The sequence below is a fragment of the Ceratotherium simum genome, chromosome 20 (genome assembly GCF_057802395.1).
Source record: "Ceratotherium simum simum isolate JZ-2026a chromosome 20, ASM5780239v1, whole genome shotgun sequence".
NCBI lineage: Eukaryota > Metazoa > Chordata > Mammalia > Perissodactyla > Rhinocerotidae > Ceratotherium > Ceratotherium simum.
Window position 1 is genome coordinate 56,131,712 of NC_141919.1, and position 19,351 is coordinate 56,151,062.

Below are 19,351 nucleotides of genomic sequence, written 5' to 3' on the forward strand. Positions count from 1 at the left end.
TTCTAATAACGTTGAAATATGTTTGATATAATCTTATTCAAATTCTCATGTCTTAGATCCTTACTCTCTTTATGTTTAAAACTAACTCCTTATAATAGAGCCTTCAGCAAGTGTTTATTACCAACTCGACAGATGCTATTCATAACAGCTGGTTTTTGAGCTACAGTACATGCTTTTCTTTTTCAATTATTATTACCTGATTATAAAACCTCTATAAAAATGTGTAGTGAGTGTTTATATAAAATCTATAACTCACATTTTTTATGATCACAGTTAGTATAAGCTTTTAACAGTATGTCAATTGTTAGGTTACGTAACATTGTCACCTCAACGCTAAGGAATATTTTTGAGATGTCTCTTTGTAAGACCTTGGTTGCAAAAGCCTGGAGAGTATTAATTCTACACCAAATTGTCTCCTCAAATATGCACAGGCTGGATAACTCCGAAAAATACACCTGGTATAACTGAATATGCAGAGCATTAAATAAAACACACAGAAACTAAAAGTTCTGTTAGTTATTTTTTATTGACATTCAACATAAGTAAGACGAAAATAAGGAAAACATTAAAATATTGGTTTGAAATAAAATACTTGTGCTTTGGTTTAATTTTTCTTCTCCCACCCAGGAACATAAACTATTTTTATGAAAACTCTAATCTATATATAACATTTTTAGTGCAGTAATAATGCTTATTCTTAATAACAATACGGAACTACTCCAAATTAAGCCTGTGTTATAAAAGATAATCACCTTTATGTGAAACTACCTAAAAAACTAGATTTTAAAAATAATTTGGGGGAGAGTAGAAAATATTACAGATATATAAGGAGGGGTGGAGGGTTTGGACATCCGGGTCAAGAATGGGTAAATTACTCTTCTTAGCAAAGTTCCCCAACTCTGGAAGTGCTGACACTCTGGGCTGGATCATTCCCTGCTCTGTGAGGGGTGGGTGTGGGGGCTGTCCTGTAATTTGCAGAATGTCTGGCAGCTCCCTAGTCTCTACCCACCAGACACCAGTATCACCTGTGTGCAGCAATGAACACCCCACAGTACAGCAATCAACAATTTCTCCGGACACTGCCAACACGGCCAATGTCGGTGTGGGGGATTGGACTGGGCAGGAGGGAGCAAATTGCAGATGTCTGAGAACAATTGTTTTATAGGAAAGTTACTTATTTTCTAAATTCTGACACAAGTTTGGAAACCTGGAAGAAAATGCTATTTTTGTTTGGTAAAACTGTAGGGGCAAGATCAAAGTGGGATTAAAATAATAAAGGTTAACACCAGTACTGATATAACAGAATGAGCCCAGGGGTGCAGTGCTTTGAGTTAGAAGAACGTAACCAGAAATCCAGTTTCATTTACGGTCTTGGGCAAATCACCACCACTTTGAATCTGTCTCATCTTTTTTTCTTTTGTGAGGAGGATTGGCCCTGAGCTAACATCTGATGCCAATCCTCCTCTTTTTGCTGAGGAAGATTGGCCCTGGGCTAACATCCGTGCCCATCTTCTTTTAATTTATATGGGACGCTGCCACAGCATGGCTTGACAAGCAGTGCATCGGTGCGTGCCCGGGGTTCCGAGCCTGTGAACCCTGGGCTGCCGAAGTGGAGCACACCCACTTAACCGCTACGCCACCGGGCTGGCCCTGTCTCCTCATCTTTTATAAAGGGTAGGGGTGACAATACTGATCAATTAGGTTGCTATGAGGATTGAATAATAAAAATGTATGTGAAAATGCTTTGTAAACCATAAAGATTGATAAAACACGAGTAACTACTATACTGGACAATTACTGACTGACAAGAAAAATTAATGATTATGAAGTCCTTAAAATAAAAGAATACATTACAATGATAATCATTCTAAAATTAAAATATTCTAAAGTTCCAAAGTTATAATAAATAAAATACATTTTTCTACAATATATCATAAAAATAAAATTGTGCTACGATGGCACTTATAAGAACATAAGTAAAAGTCAAATGTTTGCTGAAATTTTAAGAATATAGTTCTTGAAAGTAATAATTAAGTTTGTAAGATTAATGCTAAGATTAGAATCATGTAAACAGATTAGTCTCTGATCTGAGCAGTGGAGCTTCAAGTAGCTAAGTTAATCTTTTTCTAAAAAGTGAAGATAGAGCAAAAATTTTAAAACACTGGAAATGATTCCTAAAACCACTGCAATTAATTTCCTGTAGTTAATGTTTGTGTTTTTCATCCCATAGCTGTTAGCCATTTTTGGTTATAAGTTTGCAAAAAACAAATCACTACTAAAAATCATTAACAACCAAAACTGCATTAAAGTTTTTTGCCACAAACCCATTTTACGGTAAATACGAAATATTACCCACTTGAAATCCATCAAAGATTGGAAACTACAACTTATTCGGTTTACTAAGGACTTCAAGGTAGAAAAAAAATCTCAAAGACCATGTATCTGTATTTCCTCCAAAATACTACAATAAAAAATGATCACTGAATTCATGAAACAAATATAATACTTCTAGAAAATCATTTGAAATCACTAAAACTTTTTTTTACAAAAATCCATTTTGTTCCTCAAACTTTTGCATTACTTCTCTTTCCGTCATAATTTCATCTTTTTTGGAAAGAATTATCTCACCTCAGTCTTAATTACCTCTACTCACGTGGCCCTTATCCTATTGCAATTGACTTAACAATTCTCCTGAGTCTGTTTTCCCAAAATCATAGTGTATGAATGATATTAAATAACAGCTTAAAGAACATTTCCAGACATTCTTCCAAATGCCTCACTTGCATTTCCTTATTTAATCCTCACAAAAACCTAGAAGGCAGGTACTTATACCTTATACTTGACTTATATCTGTATTTTAGGTGTGAGAATTGGGGAACAAAGTTTCAGTAACTTGTGGCGGATCCAGGATTTGATCCCAGCGGTCTAACCACGATGACACACATTTTCAGTCAGTGATCATCCTTAGAAAACCGTGTGTGGTGCTTCCTTCTGGAGATTCTGTGCCAACTTGGCTTCCACATGCCACGCCTTCCGGGTCGCTCTTTACTGGCGAGTGTTTCCCAATGTTCTTCTCGCCTCTTCTCTCACCCTTCATCCATTCCTACACATTCAGCCTAACCTCTAAGGTGAGGCCTTTGAAATCCACCCTCAAACATGGATGGACCTAGCTCCGAGTAACAAACTCTCAAAAGCAAACCCAAACCTTCGGAGCCATAAAACGCAATCCAAGTCAACATCAGAAACAACTTCCTTCAAACCCACACTGTCCCTCTTGACCCTTTCTCTCCCCCGGTCGTTGTGGTTCTGAACTTGAGCAGTGCTGTTTATTCCACCTTGCATCCCCACAGCCACCTGGTGCCACGTCCTGCCCCTCCCCCCACATGGCCTGCATCCATTCCTTCCTTTTTATTCCAATTCAGTCCATCATAATCACTTCATTTTCTAGTTAGAATATCAAAATTAGTTCCCTGCCTCATTTTGCCAAATCCAACTGTAACATGACCAACCAAACAGATCTGCGTGCTATCTGGATTGATAATGTTGATAATAATGATAATACTGAAGGCCTCCAATAGTTCCCAATGATTACTGAATTCTTAACCTACCTTTCAAGACTGTCTATGATTACACTCAAATGATATCTGAACTCCTTATTTCATGCTTACTCCAGTTCAAAATTACTTGCTGTTTCTCAAACATGATCTGTATTTTCTGGCTTCTGTGTGTTTGGTCACACCATCCTTTACATCTATCAAAATCTTACCCAAACTCAAACGTCCATGTCAAAAGTCACCCATCTCAGCTCATCTTCCTGATTCTCCATAAACAGATATGGAGTCTCATCCTCCATCCTGAATCTTCCCAGTATTTTGACTGTGCTTTTCTTTTGCACTTATCACAATCTAACTTACAGCTATTTATACATCGGTCTTTTCTTCACCTTCTCCAGAAGACTGGAGACATCTTGGTTGCAGCACTGTGTTTCAGTCACCTCTGCATCCTCTCTTTCTCCCCCTCACCAAAGGCCAGCACACTGCCTTGGCTCAATCCATGTTTCTGAGTTAACTCAGTGAAGGGTGCTTATTAGTGAAGGGAAAGAAGAAACTTTTATCCTCATCCTAAGAACACAATGTGTTTCTATCCTACATACCTTCTTTCATCCTAGCAGCCCAGCCTCCCTCCCAGCTCCCCCACAGACTACACTCACCGTATGCACAGTGCTCTACGTTACTCAGAGATATGGGCAGGCGACATTTTTCCCCAATGCATCCAGTGCTATTGAAGAGAGGTATTATAGTTTCTATCATAGGCTCTGGGGGCTCTGAAACAGGTCCTCCACCCAATCAACTTGGACCAGTGCTGCGACAAGGTAAGCACTCCCAGCAGTGGCATCCCTCTGTTGGTGAAATAACAATACGCAAATAAAGAGAACTGCTTTAAAATGAACACCTTCCATAGTCAGGGGAAGAGGTTACAGAGGCCGGAAGAGGCAGAAACATAGGGACAACGGACAAATGCCAGCGTCATTCTTGGCTTTACACACAGGGCACAATCAGTAGTATGGAGTCCTGATAGTAAGACTTGCAGTTTGAGTGCCGAAGACTTCCTTTTTATTAAGGGAAATTTGCAATAGAAGCAAAAGTAGATAAAACAATATAATGAACTTTCATGTACTTCTCATTCAGTTTCAAAAATTATCAACTCAATTATATTAATTATACTTCCATTGCTATTATTTTTAATAATAGCTTTATTGAGATATAATTCACATACTGTAGAATTACCTATTTAAAGTATATAGTTCAATGGTTTTTAGTATATTCAGAGTTAGCAACTATCACTACACTCAATTTCATCACTCCAAAAAGAAACCCTGTACCCATTAAGTTACTCCCCATTTACTCCTCGTCGTAGGTAACCACAAATCTACTTTCTGTCTCTATGGATTTGCCTATCCTGGATATTTCATATAAATGGAATCATACAATATATGGTCTTTTGTGACTGGCTTCTTCCACTTAGCATAACGTTTTCAAGGTTCATTCATGTTGTAGAATCTATCAATGCATCATTCCTTTTCATTGCCACATAATATTCCATTGTATGGATGGACCACATTTATTTATCCATTCATCAGCTGATGGACATGTAAGTTGTTTCCACTTTTTGGCTGTTACGAATGATGCTGCTATAAATATTTGTGTACAAGTTTTTGTGTGGACATACATCTTTATTTTTCTTGGGTATACACTTAAAAGTAGAATTGGTGGGTCAAATGGCAACATTATGTTTAACTTTTTGAGGAAGTGTAGACTGTAAGTGGCTGTTTTCTAAAGTGGCTGTACCATTTTATATTTCCATCAGCAATAGATGTGGATTTCAATTTCTCCACATCCTCACCAATACTTGTTATTGTCCATTTTTTTTTTTTGTCTGTGAGGAAGATCAGCCCTGAGCTAACATCCATGCTAATCCTCCTCTTTTTGCTGAGGGAGACCGGCTCTGAGCTAACATCTATTGCCAATCCTCCTCCTTTTTTTCCCCAAAACCCCAGTAGATAGCTGTATGTCATAGTTGCACATCCTTCTAGTTGCTGTATGTGGGACGCGGCCTCAGCATGGCCGGAGAAGCAGTGCGTCGGTGTGCACCCGGGATCCGAACCCAGGCTGCCAGCAGCGGAGTGTGCACACCCAACCGCTAAGCCACGGGGCTGGCCCCTGTCCATCTTTTTGATTGCAGCCATCTTAGAGACTGTGAAGTGGTACTTCATTGTGGTTTTGATTTGCATTTCCCTGACAACTAGTGATGCTGAGTATCTTTTCATGTGTTAATTGACCGTTTGTTATCTTCTTTTGTGAAATGTCTATTCAGATCCTTCATCCATTTTTAAATTGGTTGTTGTTATCACTATTATTGAGTTTTATGAGTTCGTTATCAATTCCAGACACAAGTCATTTATCAGATATATGATTCGCAAAATTTCTCTCCCGTTCTGTGGGTTGTTTTTTCACTTTCTTGATGGTATCCTCTGGCACCAAAAAAAATTTAAATTTTGATGATACTCAATTTATCTACTTTTTCTTTTGTTTCCTGTTACACATCTAAGAAACTGTTGCCTAATCCAAGGTCATGAAGATTGACACCTGTATTTTCTTCTAAAATTTAATAGTTTTAGCTCTTACAGTTAGGTCTTTGTTCTATTTTGAGTTAATTTTTGCATGGGTATAATATGGATATTCACTTGTCTTAGCAACATTTGTTCAAAGCAGATCAAGATCAAGATATAAAAGATTTCCAACATCCCAGAAGGTTCTTTCATGCCCCTTCCCAGTCTACACTCTGACTCACCCCAGAACTTTGCCTCCAGCAGTATAATCTCCCCAAAACTTCTATTTATAAATTTTCTTAATAACTATTAACCTGAATAAACATAAGTAATAGGAATTCTACTTCCTGGATCCATATATCCCATTCTCTTCCTTTAACAAAAAAGAGTATTTTCCCACTAATTTCGCCAAGGGAAACACATCTTATCACACTTTCCTGGGTCTGAAAATGCTATTGCTTTGGACTCAGCCCAGTAATTGCAAAAGAAATGTTGAACGGATCATGTAGACAACTATTTTTTAATTGTAGATATCATCTTGGAACAGTGCTCTGTGAGGGTGGAGAGTACTGGCTGCTCCACATGCCTCTGAGTGCTCCCTCACTCTCTCTGCCATCTCTGACTGGTAGCGTGGTGGTCTTTTTAAAATTCTTCTCTCTGTACCTTCTTATTTGATGAGGTTTCTACGATGTCTGCTAGTTTTATCATCATGCAGCTTATTGATGTGAAATGTACTTTTATCTAATGTGGTTTATTTGGGAGCTAACTGGGAAAACCACAAACTAACAGTCCAGTTGTCAGGATTCTCAAGATTTGAAAAATGTCTTTTTGAAATGAAGAGCTATCCCCTTAAAAACAATTAGAAACAAGGTAAAATGATCTTATGCATATGATCCATATGTACCTGAAAAACCCAAGAGAATCAACTGAAAAATCATGACACAGTCACATGTATAACTAACATAAGATTGATGTCCCTAATATATATTTAAAAAAACACCCTAAAAATTAGTAAGAAAAACACAAATAACACAATAGGAAAATCAGCAAAAAAACATTAACAGGCATATCTCAAAAGAGGAAATCCAATGGCTGAAATATATGTGAAAAAGATGTTCAATCTCTTTAGTAATCAGTGAAATGGAAATAAAAACCACAAGTAATGTCACTATATACCTACCAAATTGGGGAAAAGTTCAATAACGCCAAATGTTAGTGAGATCTGAAGTAAGTGCAGCCTTCTTCACCCTTAGTGAGAATGCACACTGGAATAACTACCTTAGAACATAATGTGAGGGGCCGGCCCCCTGGTGTAGTGATTAAGTTCAGCATGCTCTGCTTCGCCAGCCCAGGTTCATGGGTTCGGATCCCGGACGCAGACCTACATCACTCATCAGCCATGCTGTGGCGGCAACCCACATACAAAAATGGAGGAAGACTGGCATAGATGTTAGGTGAGGCCTAATCTTCTTCAAGTAAAAAAGAGGAAGACTGGCAACAGATGTTAGCTCAGGGTGAATCTTCCTCAGCAAAAAAAGAACATAATGTGACATCTTGTAAAGCTGAAGGAAAGGATCCCCTCCGATCAGCAATTCCACCTCTAGGTATATGCCCTACTGAAACCATGCAAGTGCCCCCAAGAGACAAGTTCAAGAATATTCATGGCATTATTTTTCATAATACCAAACAGTGGCAATAATTTAAATGTCTTTTCATAGAAGAAAACAGATAAATGCTGGTATTTTCATACAAGAATATGAATCGTATACAACAGTAAAATGAATGAGCCACAATGTTGAGTGAAAAAAGCAAATTATAGAAGAATAGCTACAGTAGTACATCGTCTATATAACAAAAGCACAAAATTAAGTAATACATGGTTTACAGATCCATACATATGTGGTATATATGGGATGCAAGAGAATATTAAACACATAATTCAAAATAGTGGTTCCCTTGGCAGGAAGAGAGAGGGAAACAAGTGGGGAGAGTCTCCCAAGGCATTAACAATGTCCTGTTTCTTAAGCTGGATGGAGAGTAAACACGTGTTTGTTTCATTAATCCCGGTATCTTACAGATACTCATTATATTTATTCTTTCTATATACAAAGTATATCATTAATGAGCATATCACATAAAAATAAAGACTTAGTAAACTGAAGAACAGAAGAAATTACCTACAATATAAAACAGATGGACAACCTTAATATTAGAAAATATTAACGTAAAGGAAATGTGCAGATTAAGTCAAACCAAACAAGGCAGCAGCAGCAAGTGAGAAGAGTCAGGCAGATTCTGAAACAGAAGAGTGCTGAGGAGAGCAAGTCGACCAGGTACTCAAGGCTACAACAACTGAAGTCACTGGTGCTGGTGTAGGAGTCCCAGGCAGCTCTGGGGATAGAGTGGAAGGCTGAGCCACAACTCAAGGAGTGTGTGCTAATAGCGGCATTTCAGGTTGGATGGGGAAGGTGGCTGTTAATGCTACTGACACCGGAAGAGCCATTCAGCAAAACGATCAGGAGGACAACACCTCACAACAGGTATTGTAAATTCTAACAAGTCAGAAATTTAACTGTAAAAAATAAAAAAAGAAACCATAATGGTACTAGAAGAAACTGTGGAAACGATGGGAGCATTTTCCTGATAACGTGGAGGTGGGGAAAGCGGTTCTAACTAGGACACAAAAGCCAGGAGGACCTTAGGTAGAAATGTATAAATTCAACAATGTAATAAAATATTTGTGGCAACACTGTCAAGAGCAAAGACAAAGGCCAAATGATAAACTGGGAAACAACAGTTATGAGTCATAGCACACAAGCCTAACTTCCCTAATATATAAAGACCTCCTAAAAGTCAGTCAGAAAAAGACCTACAACACAAGAGAAATAAAAGTCAAAGATATAGATGGTTCTGGAAAAAGCAGCATACGTTGCTACAAATTAAATTATAAGAAGAGATATTCAAACAGATTCACAGTAAAAGAAATGAAAACAAACTACGATACCATTTTAACCTACCAGACCATAAAAGAGTAAAGCCTGATAAACTGAACCAGTGAGGACTGAACAGGCGCCCTGGGCCCTCTGCACAGAGCAATTACAGATGCCTGTGCCCACACCTGCAGGTTTATCCCTCAAAAATACTTGCACACATGTGGAACGACATATAGAAGGTTATTAATTGCATCAACGTTTATATTAGAAAATAATTAGAAATGTCTCAAATTTCATACAAGAATTCTTTTCAAAAATAATGATTTTCAGGGGCCAGACCCGGTGGCCTAGTGGTTGAGTTTGGCATGCTCCGCTTCGGCAGCCTGGGTTCGGTTCCCAGGCTCAGACCTACAACACTCATCTATCAGTAGCCATGCTGTGGTGGCGGCTCACATACAAACTAGAGGAAGACTGGCAACAGATGTTAGTTCAGGATGAATCTTCCTCAGCAAAAAATTAAAAAAAAAAAAAAGATTTTTAAATATACATATTTGCTTCTAGATGCATAAAATATTTCTGGAAGGAGTCACAAGAAAATGACAACACTGTGTTCTACTGAGGGTCTCAACAGCAGTGAATGTGTCCCCTGGAGTCATGCAATGTGGCAGTCCTTAGCAGCGGCTGCTGGGATGGGAACAAGCGGCTAGAGGACAGAAGCTGCAGGGTGAGTTTTACCTTTGTGACATAGGAAATAGATATTTGGTCTCTGCCACCAGTTCCTGACACAGAGTGCCTAAAACTCTGTAATTTCCTAAGTGATAAGAACACTAGGAGCATCTTTTGTTCTAATATTTGGTCTTTGATCTCGGTTCCTGGCACAGAACTCCTAAAGCCCTCGGAATTTCCTGGGTGATAGCAGCGACAGTTCTAACAAGCAACTCTGGGTGGGTTCCTATAGCTTCAGGATGGGGGCTGGTCACCAGAAAGACCAAGCCACCGTCAGAAGCTTGTAAGTTCCAGCCCCACCCACCATCCTCCAAGGAAGTAGAGGGGCTGGAGACTGAGTTAATAATCAATCATGCCTCCTCAATGAAGCCTCCATCAAAACGCCTAAAGTACAGGGTTCAGTGAGCTTCCAGTTTGGTGAGCACATCCATGAGGCGGGAGGAGAGCACACTCCAACTTCACAGGACAGAAGCTCCTGTACTCAGGACCCTTCCAGACTTCACCCTATATATCTCTTCATCTGGCTGTTATCTGTATCCTTTACCATGTGCTTTATTATATAACAAACTGGTGAACATAAGTAAGTGTTTCTCTGAGTTCTGTAAGCTGCTATAACAAATTATCTAACCTGAGGAGGGGGTGGTGGGAACCACCCTTTTGAAGCCAAGTCAGATAGAAGTTGTAGGTAACCTGGAGACCTACTACTTACAACTGGCGTCTGAAGTGGAGGCAGTCTTGTGGGACTGAGCCCTTAACCTGCGGGATCTGATGCTAACTCCAGGTAGACAGTGTCAGAACTGAGTTAATTGTAGGACAGCTGGACAAACTGTAGGATACCCACCTGGTGTTGGATAATTGGTTGCTGTGGGGAAAAACCTAGACATCTGGTGTCAGAAGTACTGTGAGTAGAAGTAGAGCAGAGGAAACAACGTTTTTCCTTTTAACCTTTGAGTCACTTAAACACACAAAACTGGCTCTGTTCCACACCAGACTTGAAGTTTCAAAACCTCTACAGGTGATTCAGATGCTGCGTTAAGGATAAGAACTACTCATTTCTTCTTTCCCTTTTGTCTCTTCTGAAGACTTCAGCCAACTAGTTACCAACTGTCTTCTCTTCTCAGTGTTACTGTATTCATGTTTTTTACGTTAACAAAAGTTTGTTCTACATACAGGGCATGTGGTGTCCACTGACCAGCTGACCACGTGAGGTCAGGGAGCCGACAGCAAGAATGCAGGCAGGAAGACTAATCTCTAGGTTAGAATGTGGCAGCTCTCCACGAGCATCTTTCCTCCAATAGGCAAGAAGTTAGAAAGACATTCAGAAAATGGAGAAGAGGGAGAACCTTAAAAAATACTGTGCATTCATTTATTCATTCACTCAAATAATATTTACTGAGCACCCACTGTGAACAATTTGGGGATGTGGCAGCACATGAGAAGCTAGCTGGAAAGGAGAAATCAGACAAATAATTACATTCATAACTTATTACAACTAGGATCAGCTGGCATCTGAAGAATAAGCAGGAGTTAGCTGGCACCAAGGTTGAGGGGTGGGAAGGTTCAGTATTCCAAGCAGAGGGAAAAGCATGTGCCAAGGCCTTAGTAGGGAAGGAGCAGGGCAGCTGGTCCAGAAAGAAGGCCCAGAAACACAAGTCAACTGGTCCAAGAACGGGAAAGAGGTAGGCCGTCAGAGCTTCACATTTGGAATGACATGGCCTTTGTGTTTGGAATTTATTTTAAGATATGAGGCACCACTGGAGGATTTTAAGGAGAAGCATTGTACAGTGAGATTTATTTTTATACAGAATAAGATGAAAAATGGATTGGAGAAGGAGATAACGTGAACACAGGGAAATCAGTCAAGACACTACTGAAAACATCTGAGTGAGAGACAGCCTCACTGGAAAGAAGACGGTGAGAGTGGAGACCAAGAGACAGAGAAACACTCAAGAGATATTTAGGTGCTAGAACACAAAGGACTCAGTAATACATCCAATTTGAAAGTGAGGGACAATAGGTAATTTACATCAGGGGTTCTCAAGTTTTCCTGGCAACTGAGACACTTGTTAAAAATGTAAATTCCTGGGCCCACACTCAGAGATGCTGGACCCTGAATTTTAAACCAGCTGCCCTGGCAATTTGGACACTGATGGATCTCCCACCACATTTTGGGATGCACTGATTTAGAGGACTCTCAAATTTCTGGCTTACATAAGCGAGTGGGTGAGGTCAGGATAACGGTACCATTTAGGGGAAAAGTGAAAGATGAGGGAAGTGGAAGCTAGTGAGGGTGGGTTGTAAGCTCCTGACAACTGTAGGGGCAGATGCACAAAGATGAGCTGTGTCTGCCAGGCAAATGTGACATCTAGTGTTTGGATTATTTCTGTAGGGCTGCCCAAATGGTCTTTCTAGTAGAAGCAGTTCATCAGTTAAGTGTCACATTTGCCTCGTAAACATGACTGATTTAGAATGCTGGGAGGCTGAGACTTCCAAGCATTTCAGAAGCAAGTGCTCACCCTGATGCTGGCCCTGGCTGCCTCTCTGAGGATACCCCTACCCTTCCTGCTACATCACTCGGCCCCAGCTGTGCTGACTTTTGCTGCTCTGATACCAACTTGGCTTGCTCCCCCACTATATTCAGGTTTCTGCTCAACTATCTAAAATAGTAACTTTCCTTTCTAAAACTTTTATTGATAGACTTTATCTTTTAGAGCAGTTGTAGGTTCACGGCAAAACTGAGAAGAAGGTGTAGAAATTTCCTTCCATCCCTTTCTTTTTGAGTACCTTCTTACTTTCCGGAACCACAAGATGCTCCAGGCTCATCTGTGTGTTCCCTGCGCCTGGAATCAGCTGTTTCTCCAAGGAGCCCTGGTTCCTTTACTGGAGAAAGGTATTAGAAGCCAAGATGTGGGTGCTGGGTGTGCTCAATGCTGCTGGAGTGTCATTGCTGCTGGACCCTCTCAGCTGACAGAGCCAGGAGATAGATGTGTGTACACTAACACATGTTTACACATACATCCAGAACATTGCTAGATGCAGCCACCTGTATGTATACTAAGCTCAGCATGAGTTCACACTGATGCCTCCGGCTCTGATCCCTCCCCATGTGGATCGTTCCCTCCGCCTCCCCTTGCTCATTTGTAACCTCCCTCCAACAAGAAGACAACTGGCTCCCCACCCACCACAGTCACATGACCGCTGCACTCCAGCACACCTCACTGCTTCACTTCTTGTTCATTTGCATCCCTCGACCTGTCGCACTCTACAGCACTCAATACATGTTTACTCTGTTTTCCTCCCACATGACAACAGGGACTTTGACTGTTGAGTCCCCAGCATCTAAAACTGCCCAGAACAAAGCAGGTGCTCAGTAAATATTAGCTGAATGAATAAATGAATGAAAACATTCATGGTTATTACCATAACTGAGCAGGTCTCAGTCAGGCCTTTCCTAGCCAGCACTACATTATTCAGCTTTGAGATACTGTATCTGCTTCAACCAAATAATAATCGTAGAATATATTTAGACTTTTCACCAATTCAACTAACTTCTCTCCCCAATTACTACAATTACAAACACCTAACTGAAACGGTGAACCATCACAATCACTTCCACCTTCTACTTTTCCTCAAAGGCCTGACTCAAACCACCCCTCCCCCACCACCACCCTCACCAAACTAAACCTCCCAGACACCTCATTTAAACACCTAGACACTTTTAATTCTGTGGTTCTAGCTATCTATTGATAAATATTCTTTTCACATTTGTTAGGAGCATGAATAACATAATCACTATCATAAGTTCAAATCACAATGTGAGCAATTATATAAAAATTAAGCTGTTGATTTTAAATTATTCTTCCAAAAGAACTGTGAGGGCATGTAAAATAATTTTTGAAACAAGTACACAGATTTGCTCTCTTTTCCTTAGTGTGGAAGCCTGAGGTTTAAGAACAAAGACTAATAGAAAACATATGAAAAAGATCAGTAACAAGATGAAATCTTGGCCCAAATATGTCTGCCACGTTTTACATACCGGTGGTCTCAAATAATAGATGAGATTTTTACGATATTGCCAAAGCATCACTCGAAATACTGTATACTTTTAAAAAATCTAAAACATGACAAAATAAATCTTGTTAATTCTTTGTAAAATATCTAAGGGGAAACACTATTTTGAGGAAACAAAAATGAATTCCAGGATTCACTTGACCTTATTAGTTTGCACAATGTTGAAAGACTTTCCCAAAGAATGAATTCCAAAGTTCACTGCCAAGAGATACAAATTAACTCTCTGTTTAAAATATGAAAACATTAGTATAAAAATACAGCATTTAGCAGTTAGCTGCTACTCTTCAGGAGAGACAGCAGTGAAATGAGGAAATTTTCCACATCTGCAAAATAAAGGCAATAGTTGTCAACAAAAGTTCCTAATTCCACCTTATTCAATACTATAAACTTTTTTTTGTACTTTTAAAAACAAGCAAATCAGAGATACCCCTTCTAAGTGCAAGACACTGAATTCCACAACCAAGAGACTAATTTTTATCTCAAAGATTATTCTAAGGCATTCTAGTGGGTATATTTGGGAGGAAGGTGAGAAAGGGGATAGCTGATAGAAAAAAAGGTATAAATTCTTTGTATGGAAAAGTTATATATTTAATCTGTGTCACCAGTGACAATCTATTCAATTTTTAAAATAAACTAAGTATGAAATGCCAGCTGTTTCTAATGCTGGTTCCTTGTCTTAATAAAGGGAAGCACTGGTGTGAACACAAGGTACCAGACAACTGCCGTCTCAAGATGACTCAGTTCCACCTTAAATTGCAGAGACACTGAGCTCCATGTTAGAGTGGACCTTAATTTGAAGAATTCTTTGGCATGAAAATGAAAATAAAAACAGTAATCAGGACATGCTGTTTCATTTAGTTCTGTTTGCCTTTCATATTAGAGGAAATTCTTGCCACACCTCAAACCAAAATTAAGGGGAAAAGAAAGAAGCCAGCCACATAAATCTGACCAAGAACACAAGCATCTTAATTTGAATCCACGAAGTTTTGGATAATGAAAAGAAATACATAATTTTAATTCAACCCAAGTGTTTTCCAAGCAGATTATGTTTGCTTAAATTGCTACATTAATTCAAGGGACAGCCCTGTCTGGACACACAGTTACTGTGGATTTTTAAGAGACTCGGTTAAAGAATTTAGGAATTTCTGATTCACTTACAGGATTTGCAAATTCATCAACCCCTGAAAACTAAAGCAAACTCAACAGGTATGATGATAAAATAATTTTCAATTTTTTAAGAAAGTAGTCCTACTGCTAAACATAAAAAAGTATATTTGATTTGTTTAACATTAAAGTAGATTGCAGCCATGATAAAAGCACAATTTTTGGAAGCAATATGTGGTAAAACTTTATGCAGCCAAAATATTCAGGGAAAGAAGTAATATAGTGAATTTAATTTTCTAACTTAAGATTTACCCAATAAATAATCTGTTTAGATTTTTTTATTTTGAATGAAAGATTCTCGGTTAATGGAATCATTTTCTGCTTTTTCTCTCTCTCAACTTTAAATGACAAAAAACCAGCAAGGCTTTGAGCCACATATCTGAGTGGTGCTCGAGATTCTGGGTGTAGAGAAGAAGGGTATTTGTACAAATTTCACTAGAAAAACTTCACTCAAAATTGTCTCACAATTTCTCTATTTGACAAATCCCTGATATTAGAATGTTTTTGTTTTCATTTGACTCCCAAAGGGAAGACAAAAGTGCTCTATCTAGCACGGAAGGATCTAGCTTCTTAGGTTTCAGTTAATTAAGATTTAAATGTATTATGGCTAAAAATAATTTTGAAAATTTCATACTTTTAATAGCAAAAGAGTCTTACTTCCTTCGGCCTTGGGTATAAAGTGATGTATACTACTTTAGTTTTACAGAGTTAAATTTAAAACTGCTTTGGGAAAAATTCTGAACCATATACTAAGACTTGGTTTCTATACTCTAGTTTCTATGGTATATCAATAAAACAATTAAGTCTTTAATAAAATGCTATGAGGCTTTCTAATTACTTTAAACTTTCCAGAACAAAGTTCTACCTGATTTTAATTAATGATTTTAATTAGAACTTTCTTGATGCAGCCACGAGTGCTTTTTTCCAAGTAAGAGAAATGTTATGACATAGAAACTTTTATTCCTATCATATGAGAAATTCACATTAATGGATAATTTCTAAAACCTGGTAACATATATTTTACTTTGCTATAAAGTAATTTGTTTACTTTCTTCAAAACTGTTGAACGACAGAGTCGTGACTTTAATTCTCAAATGTAAGGCTACAAATTGATGACTGCTAATGTTCTCAACACAAGGATAAAATTCAGAGTTCTGATCAGCAAGGCTGTTTTCAAAGTTCACCCGTGTAACAGTCAGCTTCCAAGGCCCCCTATGTGGCCTGACGCCACGCAGCTGCTTGTCTCTGCCTCTGTGCTTCTGCTTCATCCTTCTGGGACACACAACCTTACGAAACCTCAACTCCCTGGTGCAGTGAGACTAAAACCAAGTATGACAAGTACTTGAAACAGTTAATATGCTATACTATAATGAGTATAGTAAAATACTATAAATTTAATACATAAAATATTATCAACGAATAAGTAAAATGTATAGGACGTTCTATACCCATTCCTGCTAATCTCCCAACGTCTGGACCAAAGGATGCCTACAGAGACTTCCCTGTCTCCCCCAAGCAGGGTTAAGCCACTGCTCCCACAGCACTGGTGTCTCTGCCATAAATCCTATTTCCCTCTGCCTGAGAATATGGTTCGCTGTGTTGTGTCTCTCTCGTCCGCTAAACTGTATGCTCTTTACAGAGGGGACCATGTCTTCATGTCTTCTTCATTTCTGTGTTCCCCACCGAACACAGTGCCTCGCCCCTTAGAAATAATTCAAGACAATCATTAACTGAAGTAACCCAACCAAACTAACTAAATAATTACTAATACTTATAAGCTGCTTTACTAACCATGTTCACACACGTCTAGCACAGGTCACTAGGTAAGGCAGGTGAAACAGCACTTTCAATCAGACCCACTGGGGGCTTCCCGGACACCCGTCTGGGTCAGCCAGCACTCAACACTGCCCACTCCTTCACTTCACTTCCTCCCAGGACTCTCTCCTACTTCATGCATAAACACTGCAGTGTGAAGACCATGGTTCAACTATATAAATGAATTAAGTTAGGTGTTTGTCCCAGAGTGTGAATTCTTTAGGTGAGAATTGAGGCCCTCCAGATTTTGTCCAGACTGGCCGTAACAGTCCTCTTTGCTCCTTCAACAGCTCACCACCACTTCCCATCACCCACCCTTTGTTGCCTACGTGTTTTTTGCTCATCTCTTCTATCTGGAAATCTGCCTCCCTGTCTCCCTCTACGAGAACTCTAATATTCCTTCAAAGTCTAGTTCAAATGCCACGTCCTCCATGAAGCCTGTAGATAAGAAGGAACAATGGATGAGATCTATTTAGAGTTGCAAAAGGAAACTTTATGAGTTTCAAATCACAGATTGTTTAAAAAGATCAAACCATTGCTATTTTGGCATTTTCTGTAGGTAGGAATAAGATTAAATATAAGAAAATATATTAGAGTAAACAATTTGTTTAATACTATTTTCTTGGTAAAAAAAGGAAGCAAGGTCATCATCCAAAACCTCTGGGGAATGAGGTTCTAGAGGCTTATCTAGGAGAGAAGGAAAAGGAAAGGACTAAGGAGATGTCACTGGGTGGGACCCGAGTGGTTGTGAATTAAAGTGAGACCAGTGGGCTCCGTCCTGTTTTTCTCCCATCACATTCAGCTGCGTGAGTCAGGCGAAGAGTGATGGAGACAGCAGTAACAGGGTTGGAGTTTACCAGGAGACTGAGGATGTGAGAGGCCAGAAAGTCTGGGCACATGCAAAGGAGTGACATAGTGACGCACTCAGGGTCTAGGCTGGTAAGAAGGAACTGAGTATATTGGAACGTGTGGAGGACAGGTGGTGAAAAAACAGTAGGATCGACATATTTTAGGTCCCACTGAAATCAGAGAATGACTGCAGTTGGAGCTACTACACGGACTAAGCCATAAAGACAGGAGACAACAGTCAGAGTGCGCAGGGGCTGCAGCACTGGTGAGGGTAAGGCCCACAGTGTGGGTGCACAGGAGGGATGGTGAGGAGACCGGAGGAAACATCGCTGAAGGAAACAAGACTGAGGGCCTGACTCTACTTGAATAGCTACTTCAAATCCCAAATACACACAATATTTACATTCTACACACTTTTAGTTTCTGACCTGAAAAAAAACAAGCAACTGAGATGTTATTAGGGTCTAGGGCAGCCTTTCTCAAATGGGGTTCTGTCAGAGAAAATAATTTAAGTAACTATTTTCTCAATTATCCCAATGATGAAAAATAGCTAGCACCATTCTAGATGAATAGGAGATAGATCATTTCATTACATACAATGGTGTGTTAGGACCTTAATTCTCTCATGAAACCCCGGATGAGAAGGGTGGAGAAAAATGGTCTTAGAATAAAAGAGGTATGATTCTTTTTTTTAACCTTTTCCTAAATAACATACTTATTCCATCTGGATCAACTTCCAATTTGCAAAGCACTTTCACATGCATATCTCATATGATCCTAACAACTGCCAGGTGAGATAAGTAGGCAAACATTACAATTCTCATTTTACTGATGAGGCAACAGGCTGATATGTCAAGTGACTTGACCATCGTAAGTGACAGGACTGAAATGAAGGCCTTCAGGCTCCTCATCCAGTACACAAGCCACCATTCACTACAACTTCAAGTTTCAGCACACCAAGTGCTAACTCTCTGTCTTTCTCAAGCTGAGTGCTCCTTCCTTTAGAATCCTACCCTACACACCCTCCTGCTCACTGTATTGCACATCTCTCTGATTCTCCACTAGATCTAAACTCCTGGGAGACAGGACAGTGTGTGTTTAATATGTGTATATCTAGAACTTAACTTAAAAATAGTAGTGGAAAGAAGGAAGCTAGGAAGGTAATAAGAAAAATGTATAGAATAACCTATTAGAAACTGAAACTTTGTAGAATGTAAATATATTGTGTATTTGGGATTTGAAGTAGTTATTCAAGTAGAGTCAGAGATGAAATAATTGGATTCTGGAAATTGTTTCATAGGGAAAATTTGAAGTCACCATTAGGCTTGGACAAAAAACAATAATAGGAAACATGATAGCTATTTTTAATGTCTCAGGCTCTCACATAAAAGGGAGTGTTCCATGTCCTTCCAAAGGGCAGAAAAGAGCATCAGCAAATACAAGTTACAGTGGGAAAATTTTGGTTGATATTAAGAAAGAATCTCCTAGGTAAAGCTCTCTAAAACCTAGGCTGTCTCCTCTCATGGGTAGTGACCATCATTGAAGGGAACAAACAGCCAGTGAGAACACCCAGCATTTACAGTGGAGGGAGCACATGGCTGTGGGGTTGAGAGATGTCATGCTGTCATTGTAAATATATAGTCTCGTGAGCAAAACAAACTGAGATTCTCTTAAAAGTTGATTA

At 39.2% G+C, this 19,351-nt stretch overlaps 1 protein-coding gene across 4 annotated transcripts in view; it reads right to left on the bottom strand.

Moving 5' to 3' along the window:
* CENPP (centromere protein P) overlaps window positions 1-19,351 on the bottom strand; it is a 211,349-nt gene that overhangs the window by 115,526 nt on the left and 76,472 nt on the right. The window lies entirely within an intron of this gene.